The sequence below is a fragment of the Octopus bimaculoides genome, chromosome 5, assembly GCF_001194135.2.
Source record: "Octopus bimaculoides isolate UCB-OBI-ISO-001 chromosome 5, ASM119413v2, whole genome shotgun sequence".
NCBI lineage: Eukaryota > Metazoa > Mollusca > Cephalopoda > Octopoda > Octopodidae > Octopus > Octopus bimaculoides.
In genome coordinates, this window is record NC_068985.1 from 16,754,979 (window position 1) to 16,782,847 (window position 27,869).

Here is a 27,869-nt window from a genome sequence, read left to right on the forward strand (position 1 = left end):
ATATATATATATATATATATATATATATAACGTTAATAAAAGAAATCTTGGGCTTATCTAGCACTTTGTACATAGTTCAGCGAACCGCTTCAGTCACGAATGACATTTAAATAGATTAGAAACCAAGCAATAAAGTACGAGTTCCAGCTATTAATTATTAAAAATTCTGTATTTTCTTCCTTAGAATAAATAAATTAAGCGAACTGAGGAGTTTCTTGTACGATTTTTGTCAAACGTTTGTGCTTACCGTATATATTTTTGAACTATTTGTGTATATTGTGGATGACAATCCACGTGTAATTTTAACACTCTCTTTAATTCAGTGATGTTACTAAAGAAAATATTATTTAGCTGTTAGCTGAAATAAATACTTTACAATATTTATATGTATTTATTCTAACCTATCCGTTCATAGTTCTGAAAACTGCGGCAATACTTTGGTCCTTGCCAGAACTTAAATAATTGCAGCCATTTTCTTCTATGTGGTATTTTATTTCACTTGAATTCATTTCCAGCAATAATCACCGACAATTTCACGCCAAATATTTAGACCTGCTTTAGAAATTCCATCAGCAAGTCTGCAACAAATGTTGCTTATATGCAATGACGAAAATATTTGGTAAGATGTATATCTTGCAAGCATCTAATCGTTGTATGAAAGGCTGCAATTAATCTTCCAGTTCGGTTTTCACAGAGAGACATTTTAAACATATTTTCACTGCATTTCACACCTAATTTACACCAAGTTAAACTTTCCAATGAAGACATTCCTATTTTTCGAGATAGAGATTAAAAATAAAAACTATGTAATCTCTATATATCTTTTAGTTTTCTCCCGTTCTAAAAACACGTACTGTCTCATAGTTATACATATATTTATATATCTTTCACAATTTTATGTTGACGCTTTCTTCAAGTACGCCAAACTAAGTTTATTTCTATCTATATACTTCAAAATTATCTTTATTAATTAAAATATATAATTACAATGACCAACACCACATTACTTAGAAATGTGAGAGAGAGAGAGCTTTTGTTACATCAGCAATTTAGCAGGCCGGCTTCATTTATTGAACGTGTTGCTCCTAATTTTTTTTATTTATCACCGTTTACTCCATGAAACCCCCCCCCCCAAAAAAAAAAACAACCTAATGCTAAATCAGATACACACACATATATTGCATGTGTGTGTGTGTGGTGGATATATATATATATATATATATGACGGAGCGTATACTTTAAACTTCCTTTTAATGAGGGGGTAAAAATGTCAAAAATGCTAGCACCATATATAATCTATCTATCATTTATATCAACCAAGTAAATTAATTTCCTTTCTCTCTGACCGGTATTTCTTGTATAAAGTTTCTTTTAATGATGTCACACTACTTGGTACCCAGTAGCCACATAAGTGATAGTCTGAGAATATTTTTTCCTCTCATTCTTCGGGCGTGTTCTCTTAACGGCTTTCCTGTAGCTATATTTTTAGTTGCCGCCAGCTATATGACCGCATTCTCTTACATTAAAAATCCTGTTATTTGCTTAATGGAGTTTCTTACACCGAAAGTCATGAATTATTTTCACACAGTTCCACTTTTTTTCATTTGGTTTCAACGACAGATTTCGATAATTAAACATTAATTGTAGAGTTCTTCAAAGACTGTTTGGTAAACACCATGAAATTGAATTGGTTATGTCTCACAGTCGAGGACTAGATTTTCCCTTTACCGATTATCCTCTCTATTGAAGGGGAAAAAAATAAATTAACAAAACAAGAGTTTACATGACTCATCTGGTTGACACCTTTCTCTTTAAGTTGACATAGTTAACAACATTGATAAGTTTATTGTGCAACAGAGTACATCATTTGTCACGGTTCATTTATAATTACCAAAGTGCTTCTCATTTAGTATTATGGCGATGACACAAGGAATCGTATCAGTTTTTATGTCAATTTTAAAATTTAATAATCCAAGTATTCATAATTATATCTTTAAAATATGTAATGAAAAGTCTTACTTTTGACTCGAAATGTTTATTTTTAATCATTGTGTAATGAATTTATGAACTTTGACGTTATTACTAAATTGAAAGAACAGTTTCTTTGAAGATTTAGTTCTTAGGGTTCCATTATTGCCATATGTTGGTCTACAGAGCAGAGTACCGAGTTCTTGCTTTTATGCTGGAATGTTAGTGGTGTTGGTATTATATCCTATAATATAACCATAATTTGTCAGAAGTGAAATATTTTACTTGGAAATCGGTTTATAAATTAATATTCCATTCGAATTATGAAGAGAACTATTTTTGTGTGTGCGCTTTCATAATTATAAATATATACGATTTTATAAATGCAATATCTTGATGTCGTCAAATATCTTATTCAATGTGAATTAGAAAAATATAAGCAACAGAAACATCAGATTTAAAATGCTAGAAATGTTTATAATTAGATTTTGCTTCACTTCATAAAATAATATAGAGATGTCTTTAATTTTAAAAATCATTGGTTGTGAATAGATTTTCATTTCTTTCTTGACCAAATTATGTCATTTCTATACTACATAAAACTAAGTTTGTAACTCAACAGCTGATTCCATCTTGGGCTGATACCCCTTCTTTGGACTGTCCCCCTTGTTTAGACTAGAAACTCCTTGAGAAATAAAAACATGGGAAAAGAAAATTAGACTAAATTATCTCCTTTTTTAGTAAACTTTTTCTATTTATGATTGAATAAATCTGTAATGATAGCTGCACTGGCAACGAGAGAGAGAGAGAGAGAGAGAGTCTCAATATTTCACCAATTGTGCATTTCAAGTGTTTCAGCCAAAGTACTTTCTTGGTCAGTTTATTTTGTTGCTAAAATTCAGCTGAGAGTATAACTCACCTGAGTCCCTAATTCAGAGTTTCTTTTTTTTTTCTCTCAGCAATGATCAGTATAGCATATTTCTATTGTATTATTTGGATTATTTCCATGATTTTTTAACTGTTTATTCTTTTTAGGAATTCCTCTTAGATCAACAACTCCATGAATGATTCTTTTTGAATAATACACATTTTATATTTAGCCTTTGAAAATTAGGTTTCTACAAATATATATATATATATATATTTGTTCTGTGCATGAGATATATATGCTGTGTCTATTATATTATTTTGCTCTTATATTAAGATGTTGGCACAACTTAGGCTTGTAATACTGCATCTCTCTATAAATCTTGAGCTTAGCTTGTCTGCGAGGCCAAATCTTCTTAGGCCATTTTAACTATTTCCTAAGTCTTTCTTGGTATATCTATGAACCTTGGTTTTCCCACCAATTTTTCATTTAACATGCATTATCCATTTTCATACTAACTCAGTCGGTGACCTCACTTTTGTCAGACTTTCTCTGCTGGCATGTATTTGACTGGAGTAAAACATGTGAACACTAGGTTTGTTGTTGTCAGATTTCACCTCATCACTTTCTCTGGTGTTTTAAAGTTATTTCTACTGTGGATATCATCTGTCCTTCATTCATTTACATTCTTAAGAAGCAGTTGTTCTTCCTTCCTTATGTATACTGAAGTAGTTGTCGTTTGTAAACTTATTAGCAAATACACTATCACTTTTTCAACTTCTGTCTGTTTTCTCAATATGCCACATTCTGTGAACCTTACTCCATCTGCTGCAGAGCCTCTACTCTATTCTCTATGTAATATACTTCGCATATGTTGGTCTCATTTAGTTTTTGCATGTAGAGAGGTCTTGCACTTGTCTCAACATCCATTGTGTAGGCTTAACCAGTTCCTCTCGGTGTACCTACTCTCCCAATGACATCTCAAGCCATTTCACATTACAAAGTCTGTAGTGTTAGTCAGGACAAGCTCTGATTTGAAAACTTTTAGCTGTCTTTTAAGTTTCTCATCATAATGATGGTGTGAATGGAATTAAGATCACCAAAATGGAGAAGAAATAAGTACCTAGTTAAGACCTGTCTTGATTTGTATCAAGGTTTCTTGAAATTTCAGTTTTGATAACAGAAAGTCTTTCTCAGGACTAGTGTACTGCACTCTTACTCTTCTAAAGTTGTTTGAAAGGATTGCATGCTTTTGTTGATATTGTTGTTTAGCTTCAGGTCAGGCCTGACTAAGCAAATCTGATCAAAAGCTTTACAGTTATGATCAGCCAGTGTCTTTTTTTTTTTTCAAGACGATAAAGTGTGATTTGAGGGACTATTTTGGAATTTCATAACCTTCATTTCCATTTTTGCTGCCTTGTATTGTGATTCTAGTGCATCTAGTTTCCTATCTGACTGCAGTATATCTCATCTTTTGTGTACTTACCTACTTCTTGCATGCTGAGCAAAGTGTATGCACTGTTATTCAACAGTAAACTAGACTTTGTCATGCTAACATTTTCAGGGTTTAAAAAAATTGTTTTGTACAGTTCAATAGATCCTGTTAAGAGAACTAGGTCATTAGCATAACATTTCATGAGCAATCAGTTTGTAACTTTTGGGGGATTGCCTTAAGCAAAATGAGAAGCCTTTTGAGGAGCTGACTCTGATGGATACTAACGTGTACACTGACCTCACTGCCTATCCTGATCTTACTCTAGCTTACTCAGACATAACCTATTTACAAATCACACCCTTTAACCACACCTTGCTTCGTCACTGACCACAATACTACTCGATATAGGCTGTGTTCCATACTTTATTTAGGTCAGTGAGTGTAAAGTAGAATTATTACTATTTAGATAAGAACTTCTGAAATATGGCAACTGCATTATATTTTATCTTTTACTTGTTTCAGTCATTAGATACATTTTCGGTCAGTCAAATGTATCAACCCCAGTACTTGTATCTTAAAGCCTGGTACTTCTATCAGTCTCTTTTGCTGAACTTTTGTGAACATAAACACACCAGTGCTGGTTGTCAAGTAGTGTGGTGGAACAAAGACACATTTATTTATATATGTATAGACACACACACACATACACACAACGGGCTTCTTTCAGTTTCCATCTACCAAATCCACTCACAAGGCTTTAGCTGGCCTGAGGTTATAGAAGATATTTGCCCAAGGTACCACACAGTGGGACTGAACCTGGAACCATGTGGTTGAGAAGCAAGCGTCTTAGCACACAGCCTTGCCTGCATCTATATATTCAAGTTAACTTTCAACCTTCTCTAATTTTTCTTTGACAGTTATAATTTACGATTTACACTTCTAAAGACTTCCCCCTCCCCCTCTCCTCAACTGAAGTAATAGCCTACAGATCCATTACACCCTTGTAAATCTGACAAAAGTGAGGTCACCAACTGAATGAGTGATAATGGATAATGCATGCTAAATGAAAAACTGGTGGGAAAACCAATCTTCATAGATATACCAAGAGAGACTTAGGAAATAGTTAAAACAGCCTAAGAAGATTTGGTCTCACAGACAAGCTAAGCTCAAGATTTATAGAGAGATGCAGCATTACAAGCCTAAGTTGTGCCAACATCTTAATATCATAAGAGCAAAATAATATAATAGACACAGCATATATATTTCATGCACAGAACATATATGTGTATATATATATATATATATGTATATATGTATGTGTGTGAGAAGGGATGACCACTAAGTGGACATCCTTTATGCAAGAAATCGACCATCAACAGTCAAACCACAAAAGCCATTCTTTTCTTTTGTGGTTTGACTGTTGATGGTTGATTTCTAGCATAAAGGATGTTCACTTAGTGGTCATCCCTTCTCACATGTAATGTAATATTTTTCTGAATTTTCTTTATGCTAGGCCACTGGTCTTAAATTGGTTAATTAAATTAATATCCAATTTATCACCTTTATTATATATATATATATGACTGCTATTTCTAAATTTTCAGTATGTTGGAGAAGCAACTCAATTGCTAATCCCTGTATATTTATAATGATAAATAGTTTATATATATATATATATATAAAACAATGCATCCTCTTCTCCAAATCACAACATAGATTCAGATCTCTATATTCAATCACAACCCTACTCACAAATCTGCAAAATGCTTCCACATGTGCCAGTATACCTCCCATTAACATTAAGCAATGCTTTCACCTCTTTTTGCTGCTAGACAAAAATACTATCTGTAAAACACAAAATGCTGAGTAACAACTGACCTGTCAAAGCCAACAAGTATATAGTGTACAAGAACACCACAACACTTCCAGAACTTACAAATTTCCCAAATGTAGTGCTATTTTCAACCTATACTTTCTTGACATTCCCACTTTCAACAAAACACAGATAGCCTTATACACAAATAATTTTATATTCACATCCTCTGACCATTCTTCAGACACTTTTGTACAACTACAGCTCTACATAAATTGCCTAGAAACTGGTTTCTATAACAAGTTTAATGTAACACCTCCCAAATTCTTTGTCTTTTTGTTTTATTGTCAGCAACATCAAAGAGTATCAAATACACCCAACCATCAGACCCAATGACAAACATGCATTCATATGTTATCATCATCATCATATCACAATTGTTTTAATGTTTACTTTTCCTGCACGGTCAGATGGAATTTGTTGAAGTGGATTTATTATGCCCTGATGCTCTTCCTGTTGCCAACCCTCACCTTTTTCCAAGTAAAGTGGTATTTCCCCATGACAAGACATGTTTTTTTATGGAAGATTGGAAACAAAAGACACTGCTTGCATGCCAGTAATGTTTGTTTACAACCATCACATCATCTCAAGGCAAAGAGACAGTAATGCACACACACACATATAATTACACATAGACAATAGGTTTCTGTCGACCAAATCCATTCACAATTCTTTGGTAGGCCCAGGGTTATTGTAGAAGACACTTGTTTAAAGTGTCATGCAGCACAACTAAATCTAAAACCATGTGGCTGGGAAGCAAACTTCTTACTAGATAGCAGCTCTGGTAAAGATAACAAAACAGTGTACAAACATGAGTAACACGTTTGACCTACAGAAACAAAAATAATGGTGACTACATTGCCTCTATTGATCTTGTCATAACTTACTCAAATATAATCTGATTTACAAACACAAGCCATTTAACTACACCAGGCTGTGGCTACAAAAGTGTACATTAGATCCACCATGAACTATGCTTGCTCTACTTAGGCTTCAACCTCCATAATCACAAAACACAAAACAAAACAATATGCATCATGACAGCTTGTGTGCAGCCCACCTACACAAAATACTTAAAATGAAAGACCATCTGGACATGTCTTCTTTAGAGTTTATTGCTGCATCAAACTCTGCATGGAAAACCACATTTAAACACCCATACACATGTACAATATCTTAGAGCACTACAACAGCATCCTAAAATCGGCCACTCAGCTTAGATAAATCTCAATACACATTTGCACATGAAAATAGCTGCAACATTGTGATGGGATGTACACCACCAACAATAAATGCAGAATAACTGCAACTATTACATTCTGGTTAAGTCCACCTTATATGCTTATGCTGTACTCACAACTAGTGTGTATGGACATGCAAGAATTGTGAACAGTAGAGAGGGTGTAGTATGTCCCAATTGACATGTGTGCCATTGGGATTGATCATTGCTTGTTAGAGTGTGTAGTACAGTCCTCAGCTAAATAGAAACCTGGTGTAATAGGAAAGCTAGATCTTTGGGCTGTGTGTTGTCATTGTCAATTACCTGTGTGGTATAAAACTGCTTGATCAGGGTTCATCTGGGGCTAAAGATCAACAACAATAGCAACCAAGTTAACCCTTTTGATGCCAACCCGCCTGAAACTACCTCTGGCTCTAGTACAAATGTCTTGTTTTCAAAAGTCCTGTATTAAAATCTTCCAAACCTTAGTCACAATTTATGTTCCTAACACTAGCTTAATGATAACTAAGTTATTTTACTAATTTCTTGATTATGTTTAAAATTAATTGAAAGAAACACAGAGCATCTCAACAGAAATATGGTAACAAAAGGGTTAACCAATCTCTGGCTGCATTCTAGTTATTTACTTGAAACACATCAAGACTTTTCTATATCTTCTGTGCGATTCTTTTCATTGTCTCTAAGGGTAAGTGCTTCCATATCATTTCCTAATGAACTTATTCATAAAGATATGCAGTCTTGCAATTCTGTTTTCCATCTGAACCTTGTATTATTTGGCATTTTTTGAGGAAGTTTGATGTTTAGTTTTCTAATCAGTTTCTAGGTATTGTTCACTTATTTTACGACTTTACATTCCTTTCAAGATTGTCTCTTATTTTTTGTTGCTCTATCTTCTATACTTTTCCTATTACCAAGTTACCTTCTTCTTGACTGAGACTATGTTCTGGCTACAGCATTGCTTGGGGACAAGTTGTTCATTCTTTTGTCTAAAACAGTGGTTCTCAACTGTGTTCCATGTAAGATTTTGTTAAAGTTTATGAGCAATAAATTGGTTATACTTCTACAAAACACAAAATATTAAAAAATTTTTTTATATACAATTCCTAATTATGAAAATGTTTTTTTTTTTTATAAACATGTGGGTCCAGTAGAGTAAAATAGTAATCAATGGAGTCCATAGGCAAAAACGGTTGAGAACCACTGGCCTAGGTCAGTCTTTGTTGGGTTTTATGAATTATCTCCTGAGGAATCTTGATCCTGATGAAGTGCGACTATGTTTCCAGCTGAATACTCTAAAAGCAGCTAAGTGTTTTACAAATTGCTCTATAATGCAGAACAAAAGATAGCAATTGAAAATTCATCAAATGTAAGATGTTCAATCCTTTTGTTAGTTTTTCTTTTTGAGGAATTTTCATAAAATTTCATAACTGTTTGGATGTGCTTTTCTTTGCATGTTGAGGGAGGGAAAACTTAATGATTAAGGATCAAGGTTTACTGACCAAACTCTTCCATTTGTATTGTACACTTAAGATTAATTCCATTTGCTCAATTTAACCTTAGATGAGCAAGAAGCAACATGGAAATGCTTGAAATCCATTTTAAATTACTACCTCAGATATTTTATATTTGTAGGAATGTATTGAAATTGCTTCAGTGTCTCTTTTTACATACATCAGAGAAATAGATTTCTATTATTCACAATGGTGGACTTTGTATTGTGAAGAAAAACCTTGTTTTAAGAAATGCATGAAATCCTTAAGCAAAACATATCTTCATTTTGTAGCATGGATTCCATTTCATATAATTGTTAAGAACAGTTTCAGTGATTTATTTGTTCTGTATATGTCCAGTTTTAAGCATTCTGTAGACATATCCCAGAGGAGAGAGGAAAACATATCAAATAGCAATGAGGTTCAGTAATTTATGTGTATTGCCACTATGATCAACATGTTAATTTTCTCTTTGGTTAAGCAGAATAATTAGTAATTTAGTGAAATGAATTTTTAAAAAATATAAAAGTAATATATATAATAGCAAATTCCCATGTTTCACATGATAGAATGTGGAGTGGAAATTGTAAAATACTTTTATGCTTGAATTTCATTTAAGCATGGGCATGGCTGTGTAGTAAGAAGTTTGCTTCCCAGCCACTTGATTTTGGGTTTAGTACCATTGTGGGTTATCTTAGGCAAGTGTCTTCCACTATATCCCTGGCCAACCAAAGCCTTGTCAGTACATCTGGTTGATGGAAACTGAAAGGAGCCCATAGTGTGTGTTACATTCTCCTTGCCTTGAGATCATGTGACAGTTGTCATCATTATGCAAATTGTGCCTTTCGTTACTAATCTTCTGTGAAAATGTTTGGATACCAGGAAATATTACCCCACTTGGAAACAAGTGCAGGTTGGCAACAGGAAAGGTGTCCAGCTGTAGAAAATCTGACTCAACAAATTCCATCTGACCTATACAAGCTTAGAAAAGTGGATGTTAAAATGATTATGAAAATATCTTTAAAGGAAGGCATCATCAAAAGGATGAGTGATTTTCTTTCCTATTGTTGGATTGTTTAATTTAACAAAGTTCCTGAAATAGACAATAGCATTACTCATTAGTGCACTTACCACCATTCGTTGTCAACTGGATATTATCTTATAATTTGGGTTGACTGTTCTATCTATAGTTGTGTATGTCGTTAATTAAAATATTGGCATTGAATTACTCTTAGTCATAGTGAACAGAAAAAGAAAAGTTTTGATTGGTAGTGGTTGATGAAGAATTTGTTGGTGGAAATTGAGACATTTAACTAAATAGTGCAAGCCACTACTGTCAGTAGAACCAAATAAATTAGGTACCACTGTTTTAGTTCTTTGTTGCATTACATGAGCATCTGTTCTGATGTCTCAGTAGCTGCCTTGAAGTGAGTGTGTCCATTTTGTTTTATAAATTCAGATTACTTATTTTTGGAAATTTTTGATTAACAGATCTGGACATTAAAGACTTAACCCAGCCTTATTTCAACAGGTCATATATAGTCAGGCTACAGGTTATATGAAAAAAAAAATGCATTAGAAATACAACATAAATCACATAAGTACACAAATATTTAGTTTTTTATTGGGTTTACTAGAAGTGCAAAATACATTCAAGTACCAAACAGATTTGTAGAAAGAATTTTTCTTATTGTTTTTAGCTATTGACTTTTACATCAATATTACTTCCAATTATGTAACTAAATGGAGATTATCGATATTAATGTATATTCTACATCAGATTTTGTGCTTGTTTGAATTTCAAATTAGGTACTTATAGTGAATTATGAAGTCAGTTTAGTTTTCTCAAATGCTAGAAGATATTAAGCCAATAATTTTCCCGTTTTCTTATAGAAAGTTCAAAACAATGAGTGTGCCTGAAAGTAGACTGCTTAATATGTAACTTGAGCTTAAATATTAGCAAAAAAAAATTTTGAAGAAAAGATGGAAGTCACATCTTGAAAGTAGTTATGAGCTGTATAGAAATTAAGATAAGTATTGTGAGGATTTTTACAGGAACTTGCCAGCTATTTATAGAAAATATTAAGATTGTACCCTGAAAAGATAATGATAATTTTCTCGAAAAAGAACCTGGTAAAAAAGATTAGTCCTAGACAATAAAATAGACCTTTTAATATAATTATTCATTTATGCTTGCTCTTAGCTGACATAGAGTAAATAACATGATAATAATGAAATAAAAAATAAAATACACAGTTGAATATCACAATTTGCTGAACAATAGCATCATTCATTGTAGGTTTCTAATGAGCCAGTTACTGGTTCACTGTGTTTCCAATGGCAAGAATGGCATGGAAGTGTCTGTAACTCAGTGCAGAACAAATATCGCAAGGGACTTTGTGCAAGGGGAACTGGCTTTTTGTTTTCTCACTGTTGTCTGTATTCTTTGCCAGTGTACAAATGCACACAAATATTAAATCACATTTAATATTCTTCAGAAATTTTTAAATTCATTCTTTTAAGTCTACAAGTCTACCTATCTCTCTGTATTCATTGATGAAATCGATGCTCTGTGTTCTATCTCTCCAATTAAAAGTATGTGGTCTTTAAGCTTCTTGAGTCTTCATTAAGAAAATAGAGAGAAAGGTTTTATAGATGCACAAATTTGGGAGGAAATAAGATAAGCAGATGATTACAATTATTATTAAGCAGATTGCTAAATTTTTTTTTTTCCAATGCTCTAATGGTTCTACCAAAGTACATCCAGTCCATGCTATAAAGTGGTTAGTGATAGGAAGGACACTAGACTAATACAACCATGCCAAACCATAAGCCTCAGTCAGATACAACGAAAAGTGAAGTGATCAGGTGGGACCATCTGGCCATAAGATGTCATCAAGTAATTACACCAACTCTCTTATTTTCAGAAAATAGATATCAAGCAAGTCCCACACTACCATAAAGTGCCTTCTTGTATAAAATTTCAGGGCTACCACAGTTAACACTGGCATGATGTAAAGTAGGTCTGGACAGACTGGACATACAGACTGGAGTAGAGGCAACTAGATACATGTATTGTACATGACTTAAGATGGAAAGGAAACTTTAGTCAGCTTCCTTGTGGGCAAGGAATATAAGTAAAATTGTTCTGATTGAGTAAAAGTGTTGAGCTTGGTTGAGTAGTCATATTGTTGACAGATAATTACATGGATAAAATAACTGAAATAGTACATGAATAATTAACTTTTGGTTAATAAAGGGCAGTGCTACACCAACCATGATCTCTGCATATGTACCACTATCAGGACTAACAGGAGAGCAAAAGGACTGTTTCTGTGAGGTCTGCTCACAGACTGAAGTACTAATAAACGACTGATCTTGTTATCCTGACTAATGACTTTCATGCATGTGTTGGGCAAACTGTAATGGCTACTTCATTGTACATGGATATGGCATGAGGTGGGATCAAAGCTCTTATAGTTCTGAAACCTATTTCAAAACTAGCTCAAGGAAATCAGCTAGTTGTCTGGTCACCTATCCGACAGGCAAACACTCTTGCCAAATAGACTTCACACTTGCCAAGAAATTAGATAAGTAACTGGTTGTGAATACTAAGTGACGTTGGTTCCACCCAGCATAGATTAGTGGTTAGTGACTTCAGGATAAGAACTAAATGGACTCAGAGGGACAAGGCAGTCAGGAAATTAAATAAAACTGAACAATCTTTTGATTAGTTGTAGAGTCAAAGAAGTATTTGTTGATGCATATGACAAGGAGGAGGTGATAGACATTGGCTTCAAGACAACTTGTTGCAAGCTACTGACTAGATTTGTGGATGGAGTAAGGTACCAGGTAGATGGAAGAAAACCTGTTGGCAAAATGGAAAGGTAGTTGGCTTTTAAAGTTAAAAGGCAGGCTTGGAAAGAGAAGTAAAGAACAGTATCAGTTAGCCAGAAGATATTGTGTAAATGTAACAAGGAGTGAAGCTGAAAGAAGTTAGCAAGCAATGAGATTGTAAAGCTGGATTATAAAGCAGTGTTCTGTGGTAAATAGAGCTCTGATTGGGTGGGTAGGAGTGTATATAGAATGATAGTGGTCGCTGATGTTGAAAGAGGAGAATATTGGAAAAGAGAGGATCCATTCCAAGGAGACCAGACAGCAATGCTAGCTGTTAAAGTTGACATCTGTATGGTCTAATTCAAGTCACTGAGCCATTGCCATATGGTAAATTGCTTGCATAGTTGATCAGATAGCTCAGAGAAGTACCACCATATTTAATAACTGGTATAGCAATATCATAATTATTATAAGGGCAAAAGAATGCTGTAAGAAGAACCAGCTGCAAAGGCATCAACTGGACAAACCAAGGGATGAAAGTAGTGGAGAATTAACTTAGGTGAGATTGGTTCATATCTTCTTCCTTGTGTGATTACTACATAAGCTCTTAACCATGCTCTGTAGTCTGATGTTTACTAAGTAAATTAAATGTAGATTAATGTTTCGGGAGAGTTGTGCAAGCCATGTACAGAGATGTCAGTATGATGGCAGTTAGTTATAAGTTCAGTGAGGAATGGATGTTCATTAAAGTTTTGTTCTCAGCCGTCTCCTATTACAGTTCTCCAGGCCATAACAGAAGAGTTTAAGATGAGCTGTCAATGAGAACTTCTGTACACTGATGACCTAGTTCTCATAGCTGTATCTGTCAGTTATAGAAATTCCAAATGTGGATGTACAGACTAAAATTGAGAAGCCTCAAGGTAAATTTAACTGAAACAAAAACTCCAGATTGTAGGAAAGAAGGCATGACTCTACTGTTATCAAAGAGATCGTCATGTTCTATATGCAGAAAAGGAATAAGTAAGATCTCTGTACTGTGTACCACATATGAACTATGGGTGCACAAGAGGTGCTGGGTCATCACAGGTAGGCTGATAGGTAAATGAAATTAAAAAAGAAAAGGCTTGAAAGAGTACTAACGAAATCATATTTTCAAAAGCTCAAGGCTCTCAAAGTATTTCAATAGTTTGTTTCCTAAGTAACCTAATAGTTAATGTAGGTTTCTGAAAGTATAGTAACCAGAGTAAATATTGTGTAGAAAGTGTTCAGAGACCTGCTGGTAGCTTGAAATTCTCAAAGTGAAGGACTGGTTATATGCTTGTGAACAAAGTGATGTTGCATGGCAGTGAAACATGGTTACTGAATATGGATGATGTGTAAAGGCTGGAGAAAAAGGAACACACTCTGCTTGATGTGTAATGGTAGTTTGTATGAACAATGAAACAGTGGAAATGAGCCGAATAAAAGACTGAAGACTGAATGCAAGTGGAATCAAATGCAGTGTACAAGAGGGAAGGCTATGCAGTTAGGATACGTGATGCATGTAGAGGATGACAGCTGGCTGAAGGAGTGTCAACTAATCTAAGTTGAAGAGTTAGGCAGAAGAGAGAGACTTGAGAAGATATGATAAAAGCTGATATCAAGATACTAAATCTCACTAATATCACAACGGTCTGCAACAGATGGTGAGATGTGCTAATGAAGGCCCATGCAGACAAAATGATGATAATGGTTATAATAAAATTTCCATTCACATAGTATTGTCACCTCAAGGTTGTGGTAAAAAAAAGAGAAAAACTTGCTCTAAAAGTAATACTAGAACCTAAATATATATTGTCTTTTTTTAATTGAATGTTAGAAAATTGTGTTTGTAAATTAGCTTAATATTTAAACAATATTTTTATTTGTTATGCATTAAAAATAAAAGAATGCTTTTAGAAACTAACATTTTCCTGAGATCTTGGCTATAGTATGTGCACTATGTAAAGGCTCTATTATTTATTAGTAATTGATCAAATTTATAGCTGCACATGCTTAATTGGTTTTATTTTAATAGCTTATTGATTTACATTGTCTATTTGTTGCTTGTACAGCAAATATTTCAGTTGTGACTTCATATTTTCTGTGCATGCTTTATTGTAGTAATCAAAGTAGTTACAGGGGAATTCAGTTCACACAAAAGTCTGAGAAATACTGACTGCAGAAAACTTATTACAGAAGACATAACTCTGATCCCTTGCATCAAGAAATTTCATGTTCTTGAAAATCTTACTGTTATAGAAAATTCTGTAATATGAAATTTATTTTCTCATTGATTTCCCTGTTATGAATTGAGATGTGTTCTGACATACCCCCCCCCCCCCCCCCTCCATACACACTTTTATGCAGGAAAATAATTTTTAAACATGCTCAGTATCATATGTATAGTAAAGAAAGGGAGTAAAAATAATAATGGAATAGATAAGAATATTTTAGCTACATCATTGTAGAGTGTGTACTCTTTTGATGTTGACCACTGTGTGATGGGAGGTGGTACAGTGGCACTTCTAGGATGGAAGATGGACAGTATCTGCATCTCAGTAAATCATCAGCATCTACGTCAGGGGCTATCCTTCGTTGTAATTATAATTCTTGTCAACTGAAGCACATGGATAGCCCTTCAGAGTAAAGAACTTATACAAAGTTGTTTATTGTCATCCACCCATCACTTTATTTATAGGTCCAAATAGGAACTAAATTCATTTAAACTCTTCTTCTGTAATTTTTTAGTTACATTTGCAATTAGGATATTAATATTAAAGATATACACTCTTCCTGTAAGTTCTAATCTTTCACCATATTCTTTACAATCAAATGAAGTCTCTATATTCTCTTCTTGCACTGCAGGTTTCACTTATTCTAATGACATTGGCCCCTCATTAGATTAATTTTCTAAATAGAACTCTAGCAACTTAGGCATATTATCATCTATGGTTTCTTCGAAACCTACATTGTCTGTGTCATAGTATTTTGCTGAATTTAATGCAGACTTTCTGCTGGTGAAAAACCTGACAAGTCATAGCTAGTCTGACCATATGTTTTCAAAAACACCATCCATAACAGATGTCTTACTTCATCTTATGACTTGGCTGTGTTGTCTACAGCATTCATGATGTCACACATTCGCCATTTGTCCATAAGTGTGTATATTTATCCTCTTCAATTGTTTTTAAAAGTTCTTCTCAGATAATATTCTATGAAGCTAGCTCACCTTGATCCATTGGATGGAGCAAGGAGGCTATGTTCTTGGGGATACAGTCTATTCTTACATTATCAAAACGACTATTTAAATTCACTCTGTAGCTTGGTGCATGTCTAAAAGCAACTGCTTTGTTTGAAATAAACCTGGTACTATACCTTTTTACTATAGGACCAAAAGAAAAATGTTTGCAAGTCAATCTTGGAAAGCACTCATTGTCATCCAAGTCTTAATTAAACTTAATCCTTGAAATCCCTAAGATTTTTAGTTTTATACATGAATAAGTGTTTTAATTTTATATCACCCACAGCATTTCCTCCCACAGGAGTCATCAGATGAACCATCAGAAACTTTGGAACCAGTTACTGATTTTTTTTTTTACAAGAATTAAGTCCTTGCAAGCATGTGCTTCTAGAAAAGCTATTTCATCAATATTATGCACTTGTTCTAATGTGTAGCCTTCTTAGGACATGTATTTTCTTCAGTTCCTTAGAATAATAGTTAGCAGGTTCACCAAAGCTTTTAACTGGCCAGAAAAGGATTTAACTCAGGATTTGCATCTTTCTTTCTCTGAAAATTATAGTCTTGTAACTTTTATTGGATTGACTGTTGTGCTTATCAGCACGTTGTCCAGTTTGTTGACCTACATACCACCCATTTTGTATTAAGCATCATATCAGATCTATTAAGGAAAAAAAAAAACTATGTTCAAGCAATTAATAGAGTAGCTGCTTGAGCACTTGACCTAATTTTATCTGTATTCCTTCTGTAGACACTGCAAGCTTTTTGCAATATGGCTGATTCTTTTCTCTTGCATTAAACTTTTCTAAAATATCAAGTTTAACGTTTAATATAATCTCCTTATGACTCCCTTTGGCACTACTTCTTTCATTTCTATTTAATGGCCTTTTTCCAGTCATGTGTTAGAGTAATGCACTATACTTTACATGTTTGTAGTTAAATCCAACAGCAGTGGAAATAGACAAGAAATCCATGCCAAATAATAAGGAAATTAGTGATGGTCTGTATTGGCAAAAAGTAATGTTTTTATAACATCAAAATCAGAGGTGGAGAAGTGATGTCAAAAGGTGGGAACTGTACAATACAGGAGGAAGTGTTGTATGATTTAAATCTTTGGATGTTAACCACCCGAAACCAGCTCTGGTTGAATGATAATAAACCTTCCATTCAAAATTTTATGTTAATTTATGATCCAAACACTGTCTTTAATCCTCTTGTTTCAGCTATTAGATGGTGGCCATGCTGGGGAACCTCATTGAAGAATTTTTAGTTGAATGAAGACACACATACACACACACGATGGGCTTCTTTCAGTTTCTGTCTGCCAAATCCACTCACAAGGCTTTGACCCAAGGTTATAGTAGAAGACATTTGCCCAAAGTGCCACACACTGGAACTGAGCTCAGAACCATGTGGTTGGAAAGGAAACTACTTACCACACACCTGCCTGCACCTAGCTTAATAATGACAGTTCTTCAATATTTTCAAAATTAGGTGAAACTTTTTCAATAGAAATATAAATTCAAATCGAGAATGTTGAGAACAATGAAATACAAGGTCAATTTAATTGATGCATGCACAAAGTAGAGGAAAGAGGGAGTTTTTAGATGACAGAGACTGGAAAATGAGGAGTTGAACAATCAAATGTAATAATCTCGCACCAAATATATATATTAAAAATAATTAATTTTTATACATATACATGCTGGTGCTACATATATTACTCCTGTGCCAGTGCCACATAGTACACTCTGTAAAGTGGTTGGTTAGAAAGGATATCCAGCTGTAGAAACCATGCCAAAAAAGACAATTGGAGCTTGGGAAGCTCTCTCTCACCGGCTCCTGCCAAACTGTCCAACTCATACCAGCATGGAAAACAGATGTCAAACAATGATGATATATAAAAATTAAGGTTTTAGAATTAAGGTTCGCCTGCAAGATTACTGTCCACACCCTGAAATTAGTGGTCGGGTTACACTTTTCATAGTCTGTACTTGTCTTAGACATCATCTGATGGTTGTAAATGAGCATCACCATCGAAAAGCAAGATTGTTTCTAGTTTTCTTTGAAAAATTTGTCTGGCCATGGGGAAATATAACCTTGCTTGGAAACAGGTGAGGGTTAGCAACAAGAAAGGCATCAGCCTGTAGAAAACCTGCCTCAACGAATTCTGTCTGACCCATGCAAGCATGGAAAAGTGGGTGTTAGATGATAATGGTGGTGGTTAAGTATCCCTTAACTATGAAGAGGTGCTGAAAAGTTCCTTCCTTAAAGGGTATCACAAAAGGTCTGGTTGGAGGCCCAACCTTCCAAGTTCTTTTACAGGGCTTTGAAAAATTGAAGGAGTATGTGAATATCAGAGGGGAATATGTTAAATAAAATCATTATTAAATGATCCTCCTGTATTTTCTTTTACCCAAAGCCAAGAACTTTTCAGCACCTCTTTGTAGAGTTTCTATAACAAGGTAGAAAACCTGTATAATACTTTAAGCACATGTCCAGATTATTTAGCATGTGAGATTCAGATTCTTTCAATGGCAATTTTGTATTTCAATTTACTCTGCCTTTCTTACATTTACCACAATCAGCTCCATCCAAAACACCGGCTTAAAAAGAGAAATGATTGTACAGCTAATTGGATTGTGTACACGCAACCAATACATTATTCTGCATGCTGCATTTGTTGGTCACCACCAAACATTTGATCAGTAAATTGTTTGTTTGAGCAAAGGTGATTGGTTCTTTATATAAACGAAAGGAATTTGACAAATTGAAGAGTAAAAAAGGACCATTTGGAATGGAGGAAATAGTTTTGTGATTTCAGCATCACAAGTGTAAACAGGAAAGTTTGTTGTCTAAAATGAGATCAATTGATAGATTAGAAAACTGCTATTTCATATTCATTGGTCAGTGAAGTTATGCTGTGTAAGTGAGAGGTGATAAAGTGTATCCTGTTACATAAAGGCCAAGTACAGTTTAAGATGTGTCTCTAGGAATTGTTACTGCTGTACTAAAGATATGAGATTATAAATTTGTATTAGAAATATTACTGCAGTAAAATTGAGTTTATTTCTTACAGGTTTCATCTATTAAGATATTCATTTTTGGGTTTTTTTAATGTTTTTAAAAATTAGTTACTGACGGTTATTATTAGTTTGGTTCTATTTTATTACATTTATATTACATTCTTCAGAGGCAAGCCTGATCTAGAAGGAAAAGATAATTTACTCATCACCTGAGATGGGAAATGATATTTCTGTTTCATTTGCCTTTTTTTTTTTTTTTGTTTCCATCCAGAAGTCAAAACTGAATGATATAAGATTATTTTATGTTCTGTGTTGTTCAAATTTGATTTAATTATGCCAACATAGAAAAATGGGTGTTAGAATGTAATTATGACACATAATACAATAAATGCTTTTTAAAAATCATGTTGAATCTTAAAAGCGACCTGTAATTTTTTTCTGAATTTCTGGTTTACCATCTTGACTATTCTGCGATAAAAATCAGCAGACATATACTTGTAAAGTTATGAGATTACTTCAGTAATAATAATTTTATTAAATATCTTAAATCTTTGGTGACAACAATAGCTTCAGAAAAATTTGCAAGCCTTTCCCCTAAATGCTCTGAATCATTATATAAACTGACAACATTAAAGAGCCTAAGATTTAAGGGCTTTTTTTTTTTTTTTTGTATGAATATTCTTTAATTCTTTAAATTGCTTCAGCTTTAAAGCTGCGGCCATGGTGGGGCACCACCATTGGAATATGTTAATGATATAAAAATGAATTTTGAAACTGAAAATAATATGAAATTGTATTAATATAATATGGTATTTATGAAATTATTTATATTTTTCAGAAATCACCTCATCAATGTACTGAAACGTGAGTATGTATTTTATGTATAAAGGCTTCTAAAATTAACATTTGAATAGTTATCTGCTAATTTAGATATTTAAAAGAAATTAATTTTAGATGTTTAAAGCTATTTTCCTTTCTGTTTCTTTCACAAAATGTGTTTAAAATATTGATAGGTGGGATGGGGTGAGGGAGTCATGTGGTTAAGAAGCTCACTTTGCAACCACATGGTTTTAGGTTCAGTCCCACTGCAGTACCTTGGGTACATGTCTTCTAATATGCCCCTGGGACCATCTGATGCCTTGTGAGTGAAGTTGGTAGGTGGAAACTGTATGGAAGTGTATTGTATGTCTATGTGCGTGTGTGCATGCCTGTGTTTGTTTGCCTCCCCCTACTATTTGACAACGGTTGTTGGTTTGTTTACATCCCTGTAACTTTGCAATTCAGCAAAAGAGACTGGTAGAATAAGTACCAGACTTTTAAAAAACAAAAAAACAAAAACCTACTGAAGTCAATCTTTTTGACGAAAAAACAATTAAAGGCCTGGCTCCAGCCTGATTACAATCCAATGTCTGAAACGTCTAAAGGCTAAAAGCATTCTTACGTTTTCATTTGAAATAGTTATCACTAAAATCTTGAAGCTTGCATTGAAGAGCTTATAATTCTTATCTTGGTAGTATTTAATAATGAAGTCTTACAAAATATATAGGTGTGTGTCTTAGTAGGTATGATACTTATCCTAATTACGCACATGTGCGTGCGTATGTCATTGGGGCATGTTTCATTATGCACGTTTGGTTAAATAAACAACTGAAAACTGTATTAATCATTTTAATGTTGAGCCATTTATATTTTCTAAAGGTACATTTAGTTAGTATAGGAGTAGGGGTAATATATTCCTTATGCTAAGGGGAGAAGGCTTAGCTGTGCTTACAGTCATGCATAATCATATTCCGAGGAGTGTCGAGTAAAATAATAGTTCATTTTGTTAGTGAGCAAGCGGATAAATGTGTGAATGAACACCACTTATTAGTTGTCGGTAGCTATTTTTATAGCTTCAGTGGTGGATTGGAGATTAAGAGTTAACTGTTGTGTGGTGATTAGTTAATGTTTAGAAGCTGTTACATTGCGATTGGTTGCCAATTAATGGATAATATATAAGGTAGGTATTGGTTATGAAGTGGGACTGGGAGGTATGGAAGTGTTGGGGTTAGTTTAGTTATTAATTGGAAATTTTGTTCATGGTTTTCGTCAATTTATGTTGGAACAAACTTATTGAATACCTTATAAATGAAGGGATTAAGCTAGCTTTTATCTTTTACTTGTTTCAGTCACTAGTCTGTGGTCATGCTGGGGCTACTGACTTTCAAGGCTGATGGAATAAGTTACAGGAATGTAAACAAACCAACATCATTTGTTGGTAGGGTACAACAGACACACACACAAAGATGAATTTGTGTGTGTGTATATATCATCATCATCATTTAACAGCTGTTGTTTATGCTGGCATAAGGACTTCTTTCAGTTCCTGTCTATCAAATTTACTCATGGTTTTGGTCAGCCAAAGGCTATAGTAGAAGACATTTACCCAAGTTGCCATGCAGTAAGACTGAACCCAGAACCATGTGGTTGGGAAGCAACAAACTTTTTTTTTTTGCATTATTACAGTTGACGGGAATTTTGTTTACCAAAATACACATAAAAGTTTTTTGGGGAAAATGTGACTTTTCAACCTATTGCATGTATCAGATTCCTTGAAAGGGTTAATGTGGAAATGTAGAAGAGCCTTGTTTAGTATATGGGAAAGGAGCAAGTAGGAACTTAATGCTGGTACTTAATGGTTACAGGAAAGGAAAACCAAGACTTTAGATGCACAAGACTAGCTAGGAGTAGAGGAACCCTTGAAATGAAATTCACGAACCACTCTGGTGATGACAGAAACATGACATGGTAAGTGAAAGTGGAGCATGTGTTGGTAGGGAAATCCCAGAAATAAGTGTTAAGATGTTAGGTTTCAAGAATAAAATCATGAAGGATCATGACATGGGGTGGGGGTATGCTGTACAACAAAATCCTTTTTAAACCAACAGATGATAAAATGACACTGATAACAGATGGGGAATTGTACTTTAACTTTACTGCTTGCATTCTTTTTTATATTGTAAAAATGGGAAGATTTTATTAAGATTGTCTGTGCGAGGAGAGGTTTTTCTTTTCATATACATTAGCAGGCATGGCTTTCTTCCCAACCACATGGTTCTGGGTTCAGTTCCACTGTGTGATACCTTAGGAAAGTATCGTCTACTATAGTCTACGGCTGACCAAGAAATTGAAAGAAGCCCATTGTGTGTGTGTGTGTGTGTGTGTTACCCACCACCACTTGACAACCAGTGTTGCTGTGTTTTCATCCCTGTAATTTTGCAGTTCAGCAAAAGAGACTGATAGAATAAGGACCAGGCTTTAAAAAAAAATAAAAGTATTAGGGTCAATTCATTCAACTAAAAATTATTCAAGGCAGTGCCCAAGCATGGCTACATTCTAATGACTGAAATGAGTAAAAGATATTAAGTTTACAATGTTCGGCAAAGCCACAAGAAATCGGTCAGTTGCAATAAGTGATGTTTTGAATAAATACATCTAAGATGCTAGTAGTTGTGTTCTATGTATTTTAGACACCCCTGTGTTATTGCTTTAAAATTGTGTGTATGTATTTTCTTGGAGTGGCACTAGTATTCTTCATCAGAATTGCACCTTTTGATACCAACCCACTCCCTGATTTCATGATACAAAACTTTTTTAGAGTTCATCTTTATATTAAAACTGTCCACAATTTTATGTAAGTTATCTTTTAAGACATTCTAAACATTGGCTTGATAATGAATAAAGTTAACTATTTTACTAACTTCTTCCAAATTGTTCATTGTTTTCAAATTTAATTGAAATAAACAACCTGCAGATTATCTCAGAAATATATAACAAGAGATGTTTTCTCAGTTTTTCTGGTTTTTTTTTTTTTTGTACAGTGTTATATTATCTCTCAATTCAACTTCAATGTTTAGGCAACTAAAATTTCTTGTTCAATTTAAAAACTTTCATTAGTTAGATATCAGGAGTATTCTCAGTTATTGACTCTTGATGTACAAACTGAAGAGTTTTTAGATCACTAAACGATTGATTTAGGAATGAAAAAAAGCTGTCTTAAAGACACTATTGATAACAGTTTGTCTAAAAGATCTTCTAGTTCTACAATACAAACTTTCCTGTTTTAAAAGTGACCTACACAAAAACTTTCCATCAAAATTTCATGTTATATTCCAAACACCACAGTTATTTTATTAAATTTTTCAGCAGTGTATTTGAACAGAAATATTACAAAAGGGTGTATTAGCAAAGATTGACAAAGATATTTTATATTTCTTTTCAAATTTGTAAAACTTACTTCAGAGCTTTATTGAAGGATTAAAAGCGAATCTGTGAAAGCAGATGTTAGTACGCTTATTGTTTAGTTGGATAGATATTATGGAGGGTCAAGATGAAGACTAAATTTCTGCCTTTATATGAAAGCAATTTATAATGGGGGTAGGGGAGAATTAAGGGAAAAAGTATTTGAAAAAAAGTTTATTTTACAATATTGATTGTAATTTCATATTGGGAATCTTGAACATTTGTATCAATCTATTCCTAGATTAAATTAAATGACAAGCAGATTGAATTAAACTTTGATCATCAGTTTAAAATCATTAAAGATTTATCTTAATGATAATTTGTAGCATTTTTACAACATGATACAAAAATAAATAAATAGATGAAATAATAAAAATACCAACACAGACACCATTTAAGGCTGGCTTATCTGTATTATGTAAATACAAAATAGCAACTTGTCTTTCAATAATTAAACAAAAGAGAGTAAAATGAGATTTTATCATGCAATTCCATGTGATTGACTTTTAATGTTCTACAAACAAGCCGTGTAGCTTTTTAACTCATCGGTGCTCTAGAGTTGTGAAACTTTTCAGCATTGACTAAAAGCAAATATTTTTTTTAGTTTCTTTGTGTGTAAATGCAGTTTGTTTGGCTAAAATATATACATTATCATATACTTTGTGCGTTATTTAACTTAGCATATAAGCATTGTTTCAGTTTCTTTTCAATTGATCTATTTAAGATATTGCTATATGTGCTATTTCTATTATGGCATGAAATCCATTAAGTTATTGTGTATGTTAATTGCCAAATTTTCTCTCTTTATTCCATATATAATTTACGACTGCAGCAACTTGTAATTAGCTTTAGGAATAGCTAATAAAAATATTTGACTAGTACATTTTTGTTTCAAAACATTTGAATGACTATGCTTTATTTTATGATAGTTACATCTCCTTTCAATTTGAAATGTGAATTTGCCTATGATATTTATTTTGCTGTGATAATTATTTTCTGAAGTTAGAGCTATGAGTAATTTTATAAATTATTCATACCAAAGTTTGTAAAGAAAAAAAAGACATTCTTTGAATACGAAAGTTATAACTTGATATGTAAAAGCTGCATAATTTTGTGTTCAAAGATATCTAAAATAATTAGAATATCCTATATTTTCATTATTTCATGTATACTTGAATTTATGCGGTTATCCAGAATGTATGCCCTGAAGTTAGCTCTGACTTATGGTCAAAGACATACCATCATTGATCAGCCTTGTCTTTTTTTTTGACATCCAGGACTGCATTATCCTCTGACTACCTTCTTTTACTTTCCAAGATAGTAGAAATTTGGTTGCTATTTCTAGCAGGTCATATTATTGTATACAGGCTTCACTTACTGGCTCATACTTTAATTACATCTGGAGATAACAATCAATTATTACATTATTTACATACTCTCTCCTGTTTGATAGTGGTACATTATTAAAAACTATCTTGCCTATAGTGCTCAAGTAATTATTGTTGCTGCAGTTAATGTTATCTATTTCTCATTTATTGTATTGTCTAATTACCTTATTGCTGTATTCTGTATTCTTTTTGATAAGGCCTATGTACCTACTTCCTCATATAATCATCATCATTTTAACAATACTATCATTTGGAACAAGCCAGCAGTTTGTCTTGATCTTACATCATCTCACAATCCAGCTATTACTTCTTCCCAACTCTGGTCTACGACCCTTAACTCACTAAATTTATCACTCACACTGTCTCCTTCATTTACATTACCATAATAGCAGAATTATCCCTTCTCCATAGATTAGCTTTTCAACTCCTCCACTTCAGATTATCAATGCAAATCCAATGGATTATTACACTTTTGACTTTTGTCAGCATATGCTACTATTCATATTTTTCCTACCACACATCATCATCATTCTTAATATACATCTCATATTTTCCATTTATGTAATGAAAGAAATCCTGTTGCCAATGGATATAACATTTCCCTAGATTTTTATAATCCTATCTTGCAACAAAACAGAATTTATTAAAAAAAAAAAAAGAATCCTCTGAAAGTCAGAAGTTTTATCCATAAACACAGATGTTGTTAGCTATTTAAGTACATGTGATATTCTTGTTCATCATCATTCTACTAATGATTTCTTTGGTGTTCCTGTTTACCTATTGTTTGCACCCAGTGAGGCAACTTTCACTTTATTGATCTAAATTTTTTTTCCAGTCTTACCCTACTGTCTTAAAAAGGGTAGATTGTACCAAATAATGTGATCCTTATACAGCTATACAAAAGCAACCACAATTTTAAGTACCTATTAAATTCCCTTGTACTAATGAACTTTTGTGTCTATGTTCGTAATTGGTACCATTGTCTTAGCTGAGTATAAACATTTGGTTTGGATATGTAATCATGTTTACCTTAAATGACGAACACACACACACACACACACACACACACACACATTATTATTTTTATGATTGGAAATCTTAATAGTTTACTTTATATCATGGACTGCTAATATTTGTGTGATGAAAACTAATTCCAGTCTTAACAACATGGAAAATTTTGGTGAAAACTGTTTCAAAGAATTTATAAAAAATAGAACATTAAATGATCGCTCTGCTGCCAAGGATTAAATAACTACAAAACACTGAGAGTTGTCATGTGATAAATGAGATAGAAATAATTTTTTAAAAGTCTAAGTAGCTTGCACTGTGTCACTGTAAGTGTGCTAGTGTGAGTGGACTGAATATACTGGAGGTGCTTTGGTGTAATGCTTAGTGCAGTAATTTGGATTATGGCAAATGTATAATGGCATGGACAGTTTTGTGTGCATGTTTTGCTAATTTGAGTCCGTGTTTGTAAAGTGTCTGTTTAATGTGTGTGTGTGTAATCATCCTCATTTAATGTCCGTTTTCCAAGCTGGCATGGGTTGGACAGTTTGAGAGGGGCTGGCTAAGCAGAAGACTGCACCAGGCTTCACTGTCTGTTTTGGCATATAAATATATATATATATAACACACATTTTTATCTTTGTCTCAGTTGAACATAGCTTATTATGAAGAGGCTCTCTCAGGGCATATGAGCAAATGGATGAGTTTAATTGCTTGAGTTAATATACAACAGTTGTTGTACAAGCCCCTTAGAACTGATGATAAATTTGTTTTGTGTCATATAAAATAATACGTCATTGTGTGTGTGTACACGTATGTGTATGCACATTTGTATGTTTTTATTTATTGATTTACTTCTCTCAATTATATAAGAGCCAGAAACTAATACTTTAATTCTCTTTCCCTCTTCAATTGTTGTTAACTCCTTCTTCATGCCTAATGTTGAACTGGTTTATTATTTTGATTGTGTATAAGAATTGGGAAGCTCTAAATAGGTCTTTCATTGGTATATTTATAAATACGTTTAATAGTTGACCCACACATTGCTCTATATAAATTATTCATGTTGATAAAGGTTAAAGATGTTTGTGAAATATAGTTGTCTCATTTCTGAGAGAAGCGAGCTATTATTGTTGAAATTTACTAACAAAAGAAATGACAATATTTACTGCTCTGTAGGGACATTTTTTTGTAGTGCCATGAAGATGATGAAATTTCATTTGTGGGTACTACAAAAGAGTAGGTTAGATGTCAACTTTATGGGAGGATTTATTTCAGAGATTCAAATTTAGTTGGTATATATTCTATAGCTGATTGAATGGTAAGTACCTCATGGATTGTATGTTAAAATCTATTAGTGAGCTGATGTACTGTAACTTAGTAGCACTTGTGTCTGCATTCATTTTAGATGAATTGGGTCAGCTCCAATCAGTGATGCCACAGCGCTACAAAGGGAAACCAACCACACACAATTTTCAGACATCTAAATTGGAAATTGTCAATTGGTTGTGATTCCATATTGATGCTTTTGTAGCTAAGGGTGCATTTTCCTTTATTCTTTTAATATATGGAGCAGACATGGCTGTGTGTTGGTCACCTGACCATGTGGTTTCAAGTTCAGCTTCTTTCAATTTCCATATACCAAATCCACTCACAAAGCTTTTGTCAGTCTGAGGTTATAGTCGAAGACATTTGGTCAACGTGCCACTCAGACTGAATCCAGAACCATGTGGTTGGGAAGCAAACTTCTCAAAAAAGTTTTTTAATTTGTTATATGAGATTTCAGTTTTACTCATATATATATGTGTGTGTGTTTGTGGTAAATGTTAAAATTATTTTAACATTAAACTGATGGATTTCTATTTCTTTATTTTTTGTTTTGTAGAGTACAGCTTTAAGTTTTACAAATAAAAAGGCTAACAACTCTGAAATTTTAGTTTGCTCACCCTTATCAGATAGTCTGACAAAGGCGAGCAAGTTGAAACTTCTAAGTTGCTGCTAACCTTTTCCTTGTAATATATATATCATCATCATCATCATCGTTTAACGTCTGCTTTCCATGCTAGCATGGGTTGGACGATTTGACTGAGGACTGGTGAAACCGGATGGCAACACCAGGCTCCAATCTAATTATATATATATATATGTATATATACATATATATATATATGTATATATACATACAGAAGTGTGACGAAA

At 33.4% G+C, this 27,869-nt stretch overlaps 1 protein-coding gene across 2 annotated transcripts in view; it reads left to right on the forward strand.

Annotated features, from left to right (window-relative positions):
* Window positions 1–27,869, forward strand: part of LOC106868466 (ADP-ribosylation factor 6) — a 79,732-nt gene that overhangs the window by 618 nt on the left and 51,245 nt on the right. The window contains exon 2 of one of the 2 annotated variants that reach the window (XM_014913748.2): window positions 19,835–19,864. The gene's annotated coding sequence lies outside the window, so the exon portion shown is untranslated. The remainder of the gene's footprint in view (window positions 1–19,834; window positions 19,865–27,869) is intronic. The other variant, XM_014913739.2, reaches the window with a different exon arrangement.